The following is a 6000-nucleotide window of genomic DNA, read 5'->3' as shown; positions in this document are numbered from 1 at the left end:
GACCTTTTGACTTTTGCATAATAAGTCTTTGTATAATGTAGTCTTCGAATGAATAAGCCAAAATACCAGACAAACAGTACAATTTGTGACAGAACATGTACTTACAAAGTTGTTAATGTGAGTGACCTGAGTCGTATGGCACCATTTGTTTATCTGTCGACCTTGTAATAACATTGTAATAGCATTTTAAATGATTTTTAAGTGTTTTGGAGTGCTAAAGCGCCCCCTAAAGGCCAATCTGGACCATAATTGGCATTACAGTGCAAATATGTAAAGGTCCTTAAAGTTTGGACAGGATCTGACCAATGACTGTTGAGTTATAGCTTATCAAGCTAACAGTGCCATGGTCGCAGTAATTAATTGATTGATCCACACGACCCTGAGTAGAAAAGTCAAAATGTTTTTGATAATTATTTACCTACACATGCCAAAGAATTTTTCTAGACCAAGTTCAAAAAGATTGGATCAAAATCCAGGGACTAGTTTGAAAAGTAGGCTTTTTAAACAGTTACCGATTACAAAAAAACTATGCACTTTTGTAATAAATATGCATTTGCAAAATTGTTTGGAATAACGTGCTACATATGATACACAAGGATGTTCAAGCAAACTTGTAATAAAATAGCAATAATATGTAATAATATGTTAATTTTTATGAATAGCGCCCCCCAGTGGTCAATTTTTTTCAGACTTTATTGATTGTTAGAAAGTGGCTATATGTAGAGATCATTCAAGTTTCATGATGATTGGTCAGTGTTAAGCCTGTCAAAAGCCTGCTAAATGCTGATTGGCCGATGGCGACCATGTACACCAATTAATCACATTGTCCTTATGGATTCACTTATAGTCTGGCCAACAGATGGTATCTGCAAAGTTTCAGCCTGATCGGATGTACGGATGCTGAGAAACAGCCATGTAGCATTAACTCCGCCCCCTAATGACATATGCGCACAAAAATCGAATGGCTACCTCAGAATCTTCTCCCAAATGTGTCTGTCAAGGTTGAAATTTTTTGGCTGAAGGGTTGTCGAGTTACAGAATTTTCAATTAATTCTGAATTATTTTGAATTTATCCAGAAGGGTTCATTTGCATATGGCAGCCATGTTGTTTAGAAAAGTCAAAATGTTTTTGATAATTATTGACCATCAGGCTCTTCTGAATTTTTTGACACCAAAAACATGAGGATTGGGCAAAAATTGTAGGACTAGTTCGCAAAAGTATGTTTCGCATATTATGCAAATTAGCTCAAAATCTAAGTGGGCGGAGCTAAATGGTCCAAATGGCAAAGTTGTTTGTTTGGACCCAAGGAACTTGGAAAAAATTATGGCTTGTCTGGCAAAAATCGGGTTTAGGAGTTATAGACCCAAACACGTTGACCTGCACTATAGCGCCCCCTTGTGGCCGACTGGGCTGATTCCTTGCGCCTGAGTAGCAGGAGGGACTACTACCTATTGACCAAGTTTCAAGTCTCTAGGACTTACGGTTTGGGCTGTGCGTTCCGTTTCAGGGAAGAAAAGGAATAGGAAGAAAAATCTTGACAATTACAGTAGGGTTCAATGCATTGCATGCTTGAACCCTAATAAGAGTGGCCTAAGAATTGAACCCTGGGGTACACCACAGGTCACAGGCACTCTCTCAGAAACTCTCTTCCTACATAGACTAGGTAACCTTGTAGGAGTAGCAGGTTCCTGGTTCAGATCTTACCCGACAGACAGCTATCAGTTTGTGAATAAATATAAATGGTGAGTCATCTGATTGTACAAAAGTACGATGTTCCACAAGGCTCTGTTTTATGACCTCTATTATTAGGGTTCAAGCATGCAATGCATTGAACCCTACTGTAATTGTCAAGATTTTTCTTCCTATTCCTTTTCTTCCCTGAAACGGAACGCACAGCCCAAATCGTAAGTCCTAGGGACTTGAAACTTGGTCAATAGGTAGTAGTCCCTCCTGCTACTCAGGCGCAAGGAATCAGCCCAGTCGGCCACAAGGGGGCGCTATAGTGCAGGTCAACGTGTTTGGGTCTATAACTCCTAAACCCGATTTTTGCCAGACAAGCCATAATTTTTTCCAAGTTCCTTGGGTCCAAACAAACAACTTTGCCATTTGGACCATTTAGCTCCGCCCACTTAGATTTTGAGCTAATTTGCATAATATGCGAAACATACTTTTGCGAACTAGTCCTACAATTTTTGCCCAATCCTCATGTTTTTGGTGTCAAAAAATTCAGAAGAGCCTGATGGTCAATAATTATCAAAAACATTTTGACTTTTCTAAACAACATGGCTGCCATATGCAAATGAACCCTTCTGGATAAATTCAAAATAATTCAGAATTAATTGAAAATTCTGTAACTCGACAACCCTTCAGCCAAAAAACTTGACAGACACATTTGGGAGAAGATTCTGAGGTAGCCATTCGATTTTTGTGCGCATATGTCATTAGGGGGCGGAGTTAATGGTACATGGCTGTTTCTCAGCATCCGTACATCCGATCAGGCTGAAACTTTGCAGATACCATCTGTTGGCCAGACTATAAGTGAATCCATAAGGACAATTTGATTAATTGGAGAACATGGTCGCCATCGGCCAATCAGCATTTAGCAGGCTTTTGACAGGCTTAACATTGACCAATCATCATGAAACTTGAATGATCTCTACATATAGCCACTTTCTAACAATCAATAAAGTTGAAAAAAATTGACCACTGGGGGGGCGCTATTCATAAAAATTAACATATTATTACATATTATTACTATTTTATTACAAGTTTGCTTGAACATCCTTGTGTATCATATGTAGTATGTTATTCCAAACAATTTTGCAAATGCATATTTATTACAAAAGTGCATAGTTTTTTTGTAATCGGTAACTGTTTAAAAAGCCTACTTTTCGAACTAGTCCCTGGATTTTGATCCAATCTTTTTGAACTTGGTCTAGAAAAATTCTTTGGCATGTGTAGGTAAATAATTATCAAAAACATTTTGACTTTTCTACTCAGGGTCGTGTGGATCAATCAATTAATTACTGCGACCATGGCATTGTTAGCTTGATAAGCTATAACTCAACAGTCATTGGTCAGATCCTGTCCAAACTTTAAGGACTTTTACATATTTGGACTATAATGGTGTCTGCCAATTTTGGTCCAGATTGGCCTTTAGGGGGCGCTTTAGCACTCCAAAACACTTAAAAATCAATTTAAAATGCTATTACAATGTTATTACAAGGTCGACAGATAAACAAATGGTGCCATACGACTCAGGTCACTCACATGAACAACTTTGTAAGTACATGTTCTGTCACAAATTGTACTGTTTGTCTGGTATTTTGGCTTATTCATTCGAAGACTACATTATACAAAGGCTTATTATACAAAGGTCAAAAGGTCAATCTGACCAAAACTTTGTAAACATCTTTTGATATGGTCCCTGATCAAGAATCATAAAATATTGTGGCCTTTTCACTAATTCTGCCCCACTTTCACTGATACTTTACTTTAGTCCTATGTTTCTATTTTTCATCTTTATCAAATTTACTCATATTTTTGCCTGTAACTTTTGATCAGAGTGAGATAGAGACAAAAATTTTTCTTCTGATTTTTCTGCTGATTCTTTGGGACTTGCTGAACAAGGGCATCCCAGTCAACTTTTGCCCTGGCCCCTTAGTTTTTGAGCTAATTTGCATAATGTGAAAAACCTATTCTTGCGAACTAGTCTCAGGATTTTTTGCCAATTTTCATCAAATTAGTACCATAAGATTCAGAAGACACTCATCCTCAAGAATTATCAAAAACATTTTGACTGTTCCACTCAGTGTATTGAGGATCAACCAATTAATTACTGCAAACATGGCATTGCTAGCTTGATTTGCTATAACTCAACAGTCATTGGTCAGATCATCTCCAAACTTTATATATATTTACATATTTGGACTGTAATGGTGTCTGCCAATTTTGGTCCAGATTGGCCTTTAGGGGGTGCTTCAGCACTCAAAAACACTGAAAAATCAATTAAAATGCTATTACAATGTTATTACAAGGTTGACATATAAACGATTGGTGCCATGTGACTCAGTTCACTCACATGAACAACTTTCTAATTACATGTTATGTCAAAAATTGCACTGCTTGTCTTTTATTTTGGTTTATTCATTCAAAGATTTCACTGTACAAAGGCTTATTATACAAAGGTCAAAAGGTCAATCTGACCAAAACTTAGTGAACGTCTTTGGATATGGTCCCTGACCAAGAATGATACCATACTGTGGCCTTTTCACTAATTCTGACCCACTTTCACTGAGCTCCTCACACCAATAGGGCCTCTTATGAGTGCATTGGGCCTCATTATGGCCTACATCAAATCAATAGCTTAAATATAGAACCAATCCACTGTGGAAGTGCTACTATGTGACAAATGCTGCCATTAGTCATGTAGTTTTGACATCTATGATGACAACCTGTTAAATGTTCTACAAACCAGTGCAGATCAGTACATATTAATGTAAACCTATAATGTGTTTAAAGACCTCTACTCATTGTTTATGGCAACTGAAGGCCTTTTGATGAACAGACTTCCTATCAGTTCTGTTCACTCTGCCTATGAATAAGACCCATAGCATGAGGCCTTTTTAGGCCTAATGGGCTAAACGAGAGGCTTGAGGCCTTTTTAGGCCTAATGGGCTAAACCAAAAGCTTGAGGCCTTTTTAGGCCTAATGGGCTAAACCTGCAGAAGGGCCCATGCTGCTGTTGCATGCTTGAACCCGCTCATTGTCGCTTGCGGCTATATTTCAAATTAGATTTATGCTAACCCTCGGTACCATTGTCAGTAAACAAGGCATACATTTCCCTTGCTATGCTGATGAAACATAATTGTATATATTGGCCAAACCAGCTGATAAATTTGTTTGAGGACAGTACAGAAGACATAAAAAACTAAATGTTAAGTAACATTCTCCTATTCAGTAAAACAGAGGTTCTTCCTGGTGGAACAAATTAGATTAATTGGCAACAGGTCAGTAACATTACTGGGTATAAAAAGAGCATCCCAAAGAGACTGAGTCTTTCAGAAGTAAAGATTAGGAGGGGTTCACCACTCTGTGAAAGTCTAAAAAATTAACAATTTTCAATGTAAGATAGCAAAGAACTTTTTTTGATTTTGTTATCTACTGTGCGTTATATCATTAAAAGATTCAGAGAATCCAGAGAAATCTATGTATGCAAGGGACAAGACTGAAATACAAATATTGTTGGGCTATACTTATTAACTGGCCTTGATCTTCAGGGCCTCAGGTGGCACTGTATTAAAAACGGACAAGATTCTGCAGTGGAAATCACTGCATGGGCTCAGGAGCACTTCTGAAAACCACTGGGTGAACACAGTTCATCACTGCATCCACAAATGCAAGTTAAAACTTTACCATGCAAAGAAGAAACCAGATATAAACAGGATCCAGAAACGACGCCCACTTTTCTGGGTTCAAGCTCGTTTAAAATGGACTGAGGTGACATGTCCTGTAGTCAAATGAATCAAAATTTGAAATTCTTTTTGGAAATCATGAACGCCATGTCCTCCGGGCTAAAGACCACTCAGCTTGTTATCGGTGCACAGTTCAAAAGCCAGTATTCATGATGGCATGGGGGGGGGCATTAGTGCACATGGCATGGGTGACGTGCACATCTGTGAAGGCACCATTAATGCTGATCGATATTTGCAGGTTTTGGCAACATATACTGCCATCTAGACAACATCTTTTTCAGGCAAGGCCTTTATTATTTCAGCATGACAATGTTAAATCACATTCTGCATGTATTACAGCAGTAAAAGAGTAGTAAAGAGTCTGGGTGCTAAACTGGCAACATTTGGTGCATTATGAGACAAAAATGATATGTATAAAAAAAGACAGAACTCAAACTGTTGAGCAGCTGAAATCCTGTGTCAAACAAGAACGGGAAAACATTTCACTTTCAAAACTACAGCAGTGTCTCCTCAGTTCCCAAATGC

This window comes from Colossoma macropomum, unplaced genomic scaffold (genome assembly GCF_904425465.1).
Source record: "Colossoma macropomum unplaced genomic scaffold, Colossoma_macropomum, whole genome shotgun sequence".
In the NCBI taxonomy this organism is placed as follows: Eukaryota; Metazoa; Chordata; class Actinopteri; order Characiformes; family Serrasalmidae; genus Colossoma; species Colossoma macropomum.
The sequence above is the reverse complement of the archived record's forward strand: the minus strand, read 5'-3'. Positions refer to the sequence as shown.